The sequence below is a fragment of the Callorhinus ursinus genome, unplaced genomic scaffold (genome assembly GCF_003265705.2).
Source record: "Callorhinus ursinus isolate GAN/ISIS: 27379988/994484 unplaced genomic scaffold, GSC_fseal_2.0 scaffold9, whole genome shotgun sequence".
NCBI lineage: Eukaryota > Metazoa > Chordata > Mammalia > Carnivora > Otariidae > Callorhinus > Callorhinus ursinus.
This window is the reverse complement of record NW_027397071.1, coordinates 25493265-25507242: the sequence shown is the minus strand read 5'-3', so window position 1 is coordinate 25507242 and position 13978 is coordinate 25493265. Positions and strand designations below refer to the sequence as shown.

Below are 13978 nucleotides of genomic sequence, written 5' to 3'. Positions count from 1 at the left end.
CAAGAATTACTCAGAGCAACCATTATGCTCTGTGTAAGAAAGTGATTAAGTGACCATCTAAGGCATTCCCCTTTTTAATTTTTTAATATTTATTTATTTGAGAGAGAGAGAAGCAGGGGAAGGGGCAGAGGGAGAGAGAAACTTAAGCAGACTCTGCACCAAGGGTGGAACGCAGTGCAGCACTCAATCTCACAAACCTGAGATCACGACCTGAGCCGAAACCAAGAGTCAGATGCTTAACTGACTGCACCATCCAGGCGCCCCCATTCCCCTCCTTTTGAGAGCAGAATAGTAGGAACAGAGATTAAGAATAAGGTCTTTGGAGGGGCACCTGGGTGGCTCAGTCAGTTAAGCATCTGCCTTTGGTTCAGGTCATGATCCTGGGGTCCCGGGATAGAGCCCCGATGCTCATCAGGTTCCTTGCTCAACGGGGAATCTGCTTCTCTCTCTCCCTCTGCCCTTCCCCTTTGCTCCTGCTCTCTCCCTCTCTCTCAAATAAATAAATAAAAATCTTAACAACAACAACAAAAAGAATAAGGTCTCTGGAGTCAGACTTTCTTAGTTCAAATCCCAGCACTATTCTTCATTAGCTCTATGAGCTTAGACGTAACCTTTTTATGCCTCAGTTTTCCCATCTATAAAATAGGAAAGCAATAGTTGTAAACATAGTGAGCGCTGTGAATTGTGTAAAACTGTTGAATCACAGACCTGTACTTCTGAAACAAATAATACATTATACGTTAAAAAAAAGAAGATAGTAGGAAGGGTAAAATGAAGGGGGGGAAATTGGAGGGCAAGATGAACCACAAGAGACTATGGACTCTGAGAAACAAACTGAGGGTTCTAGAGGGGAGGAGGGTGGGGGGATGGGTTAGCCTGGTGATGGGTATTAAAGAGGGCACGTACCGAATGGAGCACTGGTTGTTACACGCAAACAATGAATCATGGAACACTACATCAGAAACTAATGATGTAATGTAGGGTGATTAACACAATAACAAAGAAAAAAATCAGTAAACACTTTTAACTTAAAAAAAAAGAATATATGTGAGATATATAATCATTTGTGATTAAATATTCCCTGGCCACTGAAAGTTGCTGTAACAATTGAAGGGACTTAAAAATAATGTAAAATATGTCTTCTGATTAAAGGCACAAGTTTTGGGATCCAGTAGGTCAACAACACACAAACGTCTGGCTTCAGCCAACACCTCTGAGCTGTAGGCTGGCAAATCCAACTGCCTAGCTGACATCTTCCTTTGGATATCTCTCAGGCCCTACAAACACAGCTGAACTCATCAACTTCTTCCATATACCTGCTTCTCTTGCTCCCCACCTCAATGTGCAATACCACCAGAAGAGTGAATCTTTGACCCGCATCTCCCTAAACCCTGACTTCCAATCCATTAACAGAGAAGACTTTTGCTGAGTCCAGCATACATTCCTCCTTTCTCCTTTCTCAACAATCTCCATTTCCATTGGTGAACCACATGATTTGAAGGAAAGCTGACCCCACAGCTCTAGTTTCGAAGCTCATGGCTTAGGTTTAGTTAGTGAGAACATTCTATCTTCCTAGCCTCAATAACTGCTTCACAAATAGGCATGAGACTTAAGGTGGTCTAATCAGAGTGAGACTTGAGGCTTTTGCTGAGAATGCCAGAATGAAGGTACTGTCTTTTTCAAACAGGATGTAAAGAAAGAAGCATGCAGCCTTGGAGACCCTGGCAGCCACCCTGGGAGCACGAAGGCAGTCCCCTTTTGAGAAAACATATATGGCAGAAGGTAAAACAGAGTCCAACAGAGACCAGTCCCCTAGAGACTTCATTGAGCTTTACCTGAACCCAGCCCTACTTCCACATATTATACTTACATAAATCAACATATTCCCTCTACTTTTTAAGTCAGTTTCTATTATTCAGTATTCTATTGCAACTGAAAGCATTCCAAATGATTTAATCAAAAAGTTTGCCTACTAGGAGCGGCTGGCTGGCTCAGTCGGAAGAACATGCAACTCTTGATCTTGGGGTGGTGAGTTCAAGCCCCACGTTGGGTGTAGAGATTACTTAAATAAATAAAACTTAAAAAAGAAAAGAGGTTTACCTCCTAAATATCTCTGGAACCCATTCACTTCTTTCCATCCCCTCCATCACCACCCTGATCCAAACCACCATTATTTACTATCTAGAGTATTGCAATAGCCTTCTAATTAGTCTTCCTACTTCCTTAGTTGTTCCTCTTTCCCACTCCATTCTCCACAAGTAGTCAGCAGTATCTTTAAAAAACAAAAAAAATCAAAGTGATTAAATCATTTCCCAGCTTAAAGTCCTTTAATGACTTCTTACTGAGATTAGGATAAAGTCCATATCCCTAACAAAGTCAACTATGTCCTATGTGATTTGGCTCATAACCTTCCTCAACATCCTTGTCTTATGTCAATCCTCCTTGGTCTTCAAAACCCAGGCACAATTACCTTTTTGCAGTTCCTTGAAGACACCCCATGTTGTTTTCTGCCTCAGGTCTTTTGTACATGCTGTTCCATCTGCCTAGGACAGCCTCTTCCCCAGCCAATGACCACACACACCCCAAACACTCTTTTATTTACCTTACCCTCTGGATCTCAATGGTATTCCTCACAGAAGCCTCCAACTGTAGGTTCCTTGATACATGTTCCCACTCTCCTTTGTGTCTCTCCTCCACAGCATCCTCACACTTCTGTTTACTTACTGTCTGCTTCTCCTTTAATGGTATATCATGACCACCTACCCCAGGATAGGCCCAGGACATAGCAGGTACTCAGTACATGGGTTAATAAAATAATTGATATAAGTACAAATTCTATGTCACTTTTTAGTTTCATAATCCTGGGCAAGCTACTTAACCTCCTTGAAAATGCAAGTGACAATACCCACCTCACAAGACTGTTTATATCCCAAATCAAGGATTTCTCTAGGCAAGGATTTCTCTAGGTCTCAAGAGGTGAAAAAGAACCCTAGGATTCAGATGCTTTATAGAAGAATCCAAACTTTCAATAAAACTGGAGTGAGAAGGTGAGTTTCCACTGTGAGAGGTTCCTTGAAAAGGCCCCAAGGAAAACTGTGCCATTCAAAGGAGCTGGAAGAGTTCTGTAAGCAAAGTATCAGGTGAATACTTTAAGAGAAACCAATTGGTAAACTGTCATGCTTTTATGCTCACAAATAAATGGCAAGAAATGGCAAAATGACTGGGGTGCCTGGCTGGCTGTCAGTGGAGCATGCAACTCTTGTTCTTGGAGTTGTGAGTTCGAGCTCCACATTGGGTGCAGAGATTACCTCAAAATAAAATATGAAAAAAAAAAAAAAGAATGACTACTCCTTGTTCTCTGTGACATCACTTCAAAATGTGAAGACATGTGGGGCATTAATGTCACCAACCAAATACACCATGGATCCTATCTGGACCCATGTACTTAACTATATGATTGATCGCTGACTTCATACTGAGCACTGCATTAAGAAATGTATCTACATTGTTCTGTTTCATTTAATCCCCAACTCTACAAAGTAGGTCTCACTATTTACATTTGACACATGAGAAAACCAAGGCCTCAGGTCTCTTTCACTTCAGCACTAATTCTCTTTCTTCATAGCATTTCTTACATTTTTTTTTTAATTTCCTTAAGTAATCTCTACACCCAACACAGAGCTCAAGCTCACAACCTTGAGATTAAGAGTTGCATGCTCTACCAAATAAGCCAGCCAGGCTCCCCTCTTCATAGCATTCCTGATTTGTAGATTTTCCGCTTGTTCATTTATCATACTCACCAGATTGTAAGTTCCTTGAAGGCAAGTGCCTTATTTATATTGTACACTTTTTTGCAAGAGCCCAGATTAGTACTTGCTGCTTATTTGTTGTTTTTTGCTCAATATTTAATGAATGGATGCTTTGATTTGATAGAGCAAAGAGATGAGAATTTGGTGTTTGAAATAAAACAATACACAAGTTAAACTAAACATTCAGAAAGACTCCACTTGGCATTTCAATATCTGGGAACAGATCAGGAATTTGCCAACAGACCATTAAAGAGTTGGTATTCAATGTGTAAAGACCTGCTTTCCCTCAAGTCCTGAACAGCTGTTTGGTTTCTGCAGAGCATGCTTTGTGGAGTCGCAGGGCCCTGATTTGTATTAGAAGTGAGAGCTAGTTCTAAACTCAAGTTGGATGGAACAAATATGTTCTTTTGACTTAATGATATAACATTTTATCAGCCACATAAAAAATGAAATATATGTGTTCATTTACTATTTGAGAGCTTTGTCGACGTGTGTGCAGGAGCTATGTCAGCTGCTAACTGGTGATCCTTTCCTGACACCCTTTCCCAAGAGTATTGCATAGATAAACATACTCTATTTGAACAAGACCAACGACAGCAAAATTGCTTGCTTGTCTCTAAAAAGACTCTAATAATGTGCACCAAGGGAGAGGCCCATGGTCTGACAGAATTTTTTTTCCCCAGTGTAAACCATAAAATCCATTTCAATAGCCAGAATAAAGCAGTTTAAAGTGCATCCCTAGTTAATTATATCCAAAGAGTAATAATAAAATCAACTATTAAATTTTAGAACTTCCTCTTTAAAGTATTAAATATTTGGCAACTGCAATGCAGTTAAATTTCTCTCACAACAATGCTTTCCCTTGCTCAGCTGGCCTATAAGAAGAACACTTATGCAAACTTTCAGTGTGCTAGAAAGAGAATGTACACTTCCTGTGCAGAAATATTTCAAGTAAGTCCTTTGTTTCTGCCAGATTGTGCTTTGTTAAATAACTAATAGCTCCATAGGAACACCCACTGAATAAAAGGAGATAACTGAATCATAAGTCCTCTATAAGAATAGACAGGATACGACAAAAAAATTAAAATCAAAAGGTCATTTGATTCCTAATCCAGTGTTTGGAGCCTGGACTCAGTTGCTTCAGCCACTTTCAAGATTCAGGCATTTTCTGGCCTTTAAAACTTGGCCCTTGATAATGTCAGTCCACACCAATGAGAAAGGCACTGTATGTTCATTGAAGCACAGGTCTGTACTAGAGCAGGATGAAAGAACTAGGTTCTGTAGAAATCATCCAGGAAGCAGTGACTTTGGCTCCTATCACACAGTTTGATTCAGTAGCCATGAATCTGCCCCTTCAGTAACTTCACTCTTAGATATAAGAAGGATTAAGCTATCTGGTAGAAGAGAATTCAGAACGTGATCTTCCAAGGCTGAAGACACTGGTTACCAACATTCATCTACCTCCCCCCACCCGCCGTTATGTGTTTTGCTTCAATTTCCCGTTTGAAAAGCTGACTCGATATCTATGAATAATGTGGACAGTGAGCACTCCTTCCTAAAAAGGCACTAGAATATGTAGGTCACACCAAAGGTAGCCAACTGGCTTCTCAGGAAACCTAGAGGAGAATGAAAACCCTAACTGCTGTCTCTAAGGATAGAGGTTCTATTATGGGGACATCTTGCTGGGCAGCTTTAGAAAATAGTTGTGTCTGTAAACTCACTGGATTGTGGACCAGATAATAGAACAAATTTACATCACAAGGAAGGCCACCTGGAAACATATCAGGCAAAGGCCAAAAATGGCCTCCAAGATAAGGGAAAGCAGAAGTAATGTTGTGAGTGGGATCTTCACAGCTACTGTGCATCTTTCCAGTGGACTCACTTGCCTGCCCCTCCAAAGCCAGATGCCCGATAAATGTCAGAACACAGTCATGAGAGAACCAAAGGCCATCTCCTGCCCAACAGTCCCTGTAGTGGGGGAGGACGCAGGTGCCTGCTGAACTCTCCCAGGCTCTAGACGTGGGGTTTAAGGGCACTTCTAGAGTCAGAGAGTGGAACTGAATGGCCCTCTGTGGGCTTTCACTCTGGGGCTAGATGGTTAGTAGGCAATCTTTAAAAAAAGCTCCACAATTATACCCTTGTTTTACAAAGAAAGTAACTGAGATAATGCTATACCAGGACAATTATTGGAAAAGGGAGAAGGAAGAGAACTTGGCCTTAAGCAGTCTCAGCCTAAATTCTCAATTAAACATTTAAGAACATAATAGATGCCTGGTTTGAAGATACAGTGACAAGATGTATATGGTCCTGCTTTCCAGGGACATGATCATCTGGTGGGGAGATACTCGCATCCACAAATAAATGCTGTTCAGTTGTGACAGGTGCTATAACAGAGCTAGATATAAGGAGGGCAAGTAAAAGAGATTGGTACCTCAATTTAGGAACTCATGAGTGCTTCACTGAGGAGGAATTATTTAAACTGAAAATACAGGTAGATGTTTCCCAGTTGGACACGGCATGGTGTAGAGTGTTCTAGGAAGAAACAACTCAGGCAAAGTACAGTGTGAAATATCTCAGATGATCATGGACCTAGAAGTAGTTTAATATGGTTCATCAAGTCTGGGGGTGTTTGTCAATGTGTTTCTGCACACATGGGGTCTCTGTGAGATGCCAGATCAGGAAGGGGCTGTAGGAGTTGGATCATGAAGGGCCACGTATTCCAAGCTAAGTAGTTTTGACTTGATCCTGTAATGAGGTGCTATGAAGGACTTTAAATAGGTCAAACTGGGCTTTAGAAGGATCATTAGGAAAGCAGCATGCTGATGAATGGGTTGCAGGGGACCAAACTTGGAGGGAGAGGCCAGTTGGGAGCTATTCATTCATTCATCCACACATTTATTGAGCACTAATGATGTATCAGGCATCTTGAGAGAGTAGTTGAGTGATTATGCTGGTGGTGGGGATTAAGGTGAGAGAAAGTGAGGAGCATGCACAGAACTTCTTGCATGAGCAATAGGATGTGAGGAATGTAGAAGACTTGGTGATTTCTGATCTCTTTCTGTATTCCGTTTGCAACCAAAGGCAACTTCTTCCTCATCAGTCCTCATCCTCATCATCCAACAAAACTTGTTCTCAGGAAAAATCTAATAAACCTTGAGGTTTAGTGGATTTCTCCTCCCAGAAGTATTGTCTTGAAGCAGTAAGCAGAAGCCTTGAGTCACTGGAAGGAAGTCCTGATGGTAGATTTCCAGAACTAGGTAAGAAGGTACTTTTCAATTAGGATTTCTTCCCTGTAAAAGGGCATCTGCTCCACCTCTCAGGACAACCCTGGATTCCAGGCAATGCAATTTGATTTTGGTGCCCCTCACTCCTTGGGACCAAACTCCCAGGTCCCAGACTTCCAATCTCTCACCCAGAGTACCTCTTCTTGCCCAGGGTGTGTGTCCATGTGTGTATGTGCACGTGCGCACACACACACACACACACACACACACACACACACACACGTCATGCAGGGTCTTTACCCCAAGAATTTTTTTTTCATCACAAAATTAAATCTCTCCGCCCAGGAAGGACAGTATGCTTAATGGAGGCAGTTCCAAAAATCTTTCAACTGTCTCATTATAAAGGTAGATCCATGCCAGGCATTTCCTGAGATGGCAAACTGCTCTTCTTGGAGTGAAAATGAGCACAGGATTTAAAGATTCTGGTATGAACTGATTTACTTTCCTTCCTCTCTACCTCAAAATCTCTTGCTGTCATTTCCCTCCTTTTCCCCTTCCCACCAGCCTCTCCGTCCCTCTCAAGTCTAAGCCCTTTCTTCACCTGTGCTCTATACCTTCAGGAATTACTTTTCAATATTTTTTTCTCATTTATTTTCTCTTTTTTTTTCTCCTTGTATTTTCCCTTTTGTTTATTTTCTCTCTTCCTTTCATGTTCTACTTCTCCCTCTCCTTATCTATAAACTTGCTTTGGTCACCCTTACCCTCCTTTCAAACCTCGTATCCCCTCGAGGTCTTATCATGTCGTTCTGCCACTCAACAGTGTTCTGTTCCTTACCTCCAATAGCCTTTGTATTATCTCCACACAGTCTTGCTCCTACCCAACTACGATCCTCTCTACCCCCAACTCTTCTGAAACTGCTTCTTTAAAGGCTACTAATGACTCTCCTCTTGCCAGATTCAACTACAGTTCTAGTGGCCTCCTGTAAGTAAAAACAGAATCCATTTTTTAAAAAACAGAATCCATTTTAAGACATTCAGAATTTGCCATCTTACCAGTAATACTTATAAAGCACTTACTGGCTCGGTGCCTACATTGTCATTTACAAGGCATAATAATGATCTTGACTCTATCTATGATGCTACACTGAAATGAGTTGTATGTAAATGGGCTTCATAAACTACAAATTGCACTTCAGTTAGTAGTCATTATTACTGTCATGCTTGCCCTTTCTAGCAATCAGCTCTGCTGACCACTCAGTTCTTCTTGCAGTTTTCCCCAGTCTGAGCTTCTGCTACATGATTCTATGCCTCCTGACCCTCTGTTCCTCCTTCTCTGACTCCTTTGCCTCTTTTCTAACAGGCCACTAAAAGAGGGAATCCCACTGAGTTTTGTCACCAGTCTTTCTTTCTCTGCATTCTCATCTTATCCCACAATTTCAGCTATCCCTTGTATATAGATCTGTAACTCTGGCCTATCATCTCTCTCGAAGTCCTGACTCAAACTTTGATCTATATTAGCCCAAATAACAAAAACTGAACCCATTTTCTTATTTCCCAAGACTGAGAGGACTTCTTTGTTTCCCTATTTCTCTTGAAGGTACCACCACTCTCCCACTCATGTATCTTCCAAGATTATTGACCAAACATTTGATGTCCTCTGGATTTCTTCTAAGTTTAAGCAGTGAAACAGATAGCCTACACCAGTGTATCAGTAATCTACTGCTGGATATTGAATAATCCCAAAACCTAAGGTTTAATTCAGTAACTATTTAGTTCAATTCTGTGTATCGTTCTACTGGTCTCACCTGGACTCATGTGAGCTGCTGTGATTAGCTACCAGTCAGCTAGGCCACTTGACTTCTGGGGTTAGCTGACTGTTGGCTAGGGAAAGGAGGATACTGGACCACATGTCTGTCATAATCCAGGAAGCTAGCCTGGGCTCATACATGGGGCTGCTCAAGGTTCCAAGAACAGCCAGAGAGCAAGCTCTGATACCCAAGTAATTTTTAAGTCTCTGTCTGTCATATGTTTGCTACTGTGTCAATGGCAAAGCAAATCACAAGCCAAACTTGGAGTCAGTATTGGGAGGGTGCTATCAAAGGTTATAGAAATAAGGAAGGAGGGGTGCCTGGGTGGCTCAGATGGTTAAGCATCTGCCTTCCGCTCAGATCATGATCCCAGGGTCCTGGGATCGAGCCCTGCATCTGGCTCCCTACTCGGCGAGGAGCATGCTTCTCCCTCTCCCTCTACTGTTCCCCCTGCTTGTGCTCTGTCTCTCTCTCTGTCAAATAAATAAATAAAATCTTTAAAAAAAAAAAAGAAGGAAGGAAGGAAACTTATATATAAAAGGAAAAAACTGTGGACATGTTTGCAACAACCACAACCAGTCAACCTAGGTATCTAATGCTTACAAGTTTCAATTTCTCTGGCATGGAAAACCTCCATTTCTCCATGGAAAACCTCCCATACAGAGCATTCACCAAAAAACTCCACTAAAGGTCTCTAATGAATGCAAATTCAGCCCATGTTGCCCAGCCCTTTTTGAAACGTTTGCTGAGTAATATCGTTGCTTGCTAAACATTTTGTCATGAAATACTAATGGACACTTCCTAGCATTCCCTCACTGCATGTCATAAAACCCTAATAACCAGCAAGCCACAAACAAAGCCTCAGGAACATACAACAGGCCTCTTATCAAGGTACTTTTGCCTCCAAACACGAATTCTCAGCCCAGGGTTGAATCCAGCTCCAGTGGGCAAAGAGGCCCAGGGTTACTACAGAAGTCATTAGACCTGACTACCAAGGACCAGGCCAAGCCAAACCTCACAGATTAGTTGTGGACATGTATCCCGTATCGTTTAGTTCTGAGCGCCCCGGAGGGCCACACTGTGTGAAGGCTGAGGTCTGGGGGAAGAGGATAGTGAACAAGGTTTGCTTTGCATACAAGAATAGGATATGGTTCTTGACCTCAGCAGCTCGACAATGTGGTGCCACTGAGAACTGCAGTGGGCCTTCAGAGGTAAGAAAGCTCTTGGTAGGCCAGAGTTGTCAAGGCGGGCCTCAGCGTAATGCAGGATTTAAAATAAGTCTTGAAAGAAGAGGAGAGAGGTTGTCAGATGGGGGGGGTGGGGAACAAGAGCATAGAAAGAGAGATGGGTGTGGTGAAGAACAGTTAAGGCTGGGTGCCTGGAATAAAAAGTTCCATTGGCAGAAAAGGGCAGTAGATAAGCTGGATAAATAATATGAACCAAATACAGATGCTTTGATTGCCTATTTGGTAAAGTCTTAGTTTAACAAGGAATCTTCTTATGACCTTGACAAGAGAGAGAATGAGGAAAGTGTTGTATGAGGAAGATTAAATTGATAACACTGAATTACAGGATACTAAATTATAGGAGAAAAGAAATGAAAGCAGGGATATTAGTTAAGAGATCATTAGATAATCTAGGAGTAGTCCAGATAAATTAGGACAGAAGACAGAAAGAGGAACAGGCATATCCCAGAGAAATTATACAAGAAAGATTTCAATGTCCCCTTCATATTAAGCTACATCCCAGAGTTCAATTCCAGGGCAAACTGTCCATTCCCTGTGGGCTGTGGAACATCTTGCCAAAAGGGCTAATTATATCAGTGTAGAAAACAAAACCAGATAAATTCAGATTCTCCAAGTAAATAATTTGCAGGATTTTTTTTTTCTGATTTGACTATTTGGGAGAAAATTCTTGAACTCCTCCTTGCTACATATATAAACATAGCCCAAAGATTATCATGGGGTTGAGATAAAAATGGAACATTTTTGACACTTGAGCTTGTAGTCAACCAAGATATGGTGCTAGGTTATGTGTTCAATCCCAGTTACAAACAGGTAATAATAACCAGTCTTTACACAGTTACCTTGTTCAATGTTCATGACAACCCCATAAAATTAGCATCACTATCATTTCCATTTTATAACCAAAGGAACTCAAAGTTAAGCATTTTTCCTAAGATCACTCATTTAGTAAGAGAGAGTGGAAATTTGAAGTCTTTTGACTTCAAAGCCAATGATCTTTCCCCCATACCACTAAATTTTCAGTCCAACACTGCAAAGCAGAGGTTTGTTCTCTTTAAAGAATCAGAATTAAATGATCAGAATTGTAGGTGTTTGTTCTCCTTAAAGGATCAGAATTTTAGGATATAGACTGATGAGTCTTGACATTTCCTTAATGTAACATGTTAATTCTTTATTTAAGAGAGAACAACTTGTGATTTTCTTCCACTGGTGGGCTACAGAGATAATAAAAATGATAGCAAAGGCTATTAAAATTTATATGGAGACTAGCACAGATTGGAATAACTACAAAGTGAATTCTTAAAGCTGCAATAGAAAGGTGGTGAAATAGCAAAATATGAAAGAAACTCTTCTTTCACTTCAGATGCCTTAAATATGCTGTCAAAAGACTGCTCAATTCTCAAATGCCAGTATTTTCTGACTCCTCTAGAACCTCCTCTTAATGCAAAATATCAAAGTCAGCAGGATAGTAGGTGTCCCAAAATGTCTTAATTCAGAGAATTAGTGTTAACTGAGCCTGATTAGCTCCATTTATCTCTAATTAATTACCTTTATCTAATTAGACACTTTGTTTCCAGTAGACATGGAGTCAAGTAGACTAGATTATTAGTGTAGTCATTGTGCCTTTACAAAATCCTGAAATTAATGAAACGTGCAAAAGAATCTGCAGTTCTAATTGCACAGGTGTTGCCTTATGGCAAAGCTTTATCATCTGATTACACCAAGGGGTTATTAGTGACTTTTTATATAGAGGATGAGCCTATGAAATGTACCTTAGCAACAGCTCATTAGTTTAGGGTTGTTACTGTATTATTTATTACATTCAGCCTTCCCCATTATCTAGATTGATTCATGGACCTATATATTTTTTCCTCTTCTCTGGGCAGAAAAAATAAAATAAGATAAACCATCATTCTGAAGAGTCCAGAGGCAATGTGGAAAAATGCAAAATATGTTCATCAGCTACAATTTGACTCTTTTAAGACAGAAAGCTCTAAAGTTAGATGAGATCAGAATCAAATTTATGGGGGTTTTCCTATGGAAAAAGAACCAATTTAAATTACTGAGGAGTATGAAATGATTCATATATGTGATAAAAAAAAAAAAACCCAACCATGTGGCTGTCCCTAATGTCTTCACATAACTGAACAGGCATATCAGGGTATGTGGAAGAAAAAAGCAAAATGTTTTTAGACTAAAATACATTTATATTTATTTTCACTTCACGTTTCCAAAACGGGTTAAGGAGACATCTCCACATATGCTCACCCACAACATTTATTTAAAAAAAAAAATCCATCTCTTGTTTTATTTTTTGCTTTTTTTTCTTAAGGATAGATTTGTTACCAGATGGGGAAAACTGACAAATTATACAATCTAGCTGCGCTGAAAAAGCAAGATTTCAATGCCTCCTTAGGAAAATGAAAAGTGCTTTTTCATGGCAAGGTTAGGCAACTGCAAAACACTAAAATATCCCAACCTTTGTATTTTCATTTTTTTCCCTTATAACCATTTGAAGCACTGTTTTTCACAATCATAGAGTAATTAAACAGCTAGAAGTAAATCCAGTCACAATCCTATTCCAGCATACAAACATGTTTATTGACAAAGCAGTAATTCTTTTAAATAATTTGTCAACATAAATATGTCAAATGGGTTTTAAAATCATTTCTCCCTCTGTTCCTCCACAAAAATTCCTCTACTGATATGAGCCATATATTGCTGTTCACTTACTGCTGAATCTAAACTAGTGAAATGATAACGGGTAACTGTTTTATAGAGCATGACAACTAATTTGAGTGCTAATAATGAATATTTAATGATCCTCCTTTCAAGCATGAACATATAACTTTTCATGTATTCCCTACCAAAATTATAACCATTAATCTAAAAATTATAGTTGCAACTGAAATAATAGCCAGGAATTATAGATTATAGCCAAGTCGGAATATTGCATAAATATTCTGTACAAACACAAACACAGGGGCACGTAGGAAGCTCCAACCTCCTGTTTTCATGCAATCCAAACCATCTCTTTGAAATGTATGAAAGTTGCATGATTAGGAGAGAAGATATTTGAAACCAGATATAAAAAGTCTATTATTTCTATCAATAAAAATAAGTACAATAGCCAAGGTCATTTTCACTCTTCACTAGCTCACAATTTCTAAACAAAAATAACATGTATATAAAAATGTTCCCCCTACAGGGGTAATATTTTTAGAATGTCCTATTTAAATCAAGAAAACAGTGAATGTAAAATTTATCAGAAAGGCAGAATTTTTATACTTTAAATTTCATTTTTTTATGTACTTAATTTCCCCAATTATGTCCCTCTACCCAAAACTACAAATGTGACTTTGGAAAAAGAAAGAGATCTGAAGAATGCATACAATGCTTTAAAATGGGCTTTGTTCGGGCACCTGGGTGGCTCAGTTGGTTAAGCGACTGCCTTCGGCTCAGGTCATGATCCTGGAGTCCCGGGATCGAGTCCCGCATCAGGCTCCCTGCTCAGCAGGGAGTCTGCTTCTCCCTCTGACCCTCTTCCCTCTCGTGCTCTCTATCTCTCATTCTCTCTCAAATAAATAAATAAAATCTTTAAAAAAATAAAAAAATAAAAAATAAAATGGGCTTTGTTCACTGATGAAAAACAATTTTGGTTAAATTTCCAAGTTATATCATTCCTAGTTTTCAGTGAGATCTGCATAATTTCATATGCCTGCAATGTTGCAGAGAAACTATCTGCCTCCTTTCCTGGTTGGGTTTGCTTTCCTTATTACAGGAAAACCAGTGCTCTTGTGGTCACAAATATGCAATTCTACATCAAATCCCAGCTCTCCCTATTATTTTTTAATTGTTTTTAAAGGCACATTGTGCATTAAAAAATAATAAAA

The 13978-nt window shown here is 39.8% G+C and overlaps 1 long non-coding RNA gene across 17 annotated transcripts in view; it reads right to left on the bottom strand.

The window, feature by feature from the left end:
- Window positions 1–13978, bottom strand: part of LOC112824361 (uncharacterized) — a 63326-nt gene that overhangs the window by 30468 nt on the left and 18880 nt on the right. The window lies entirely within an intron of this gene.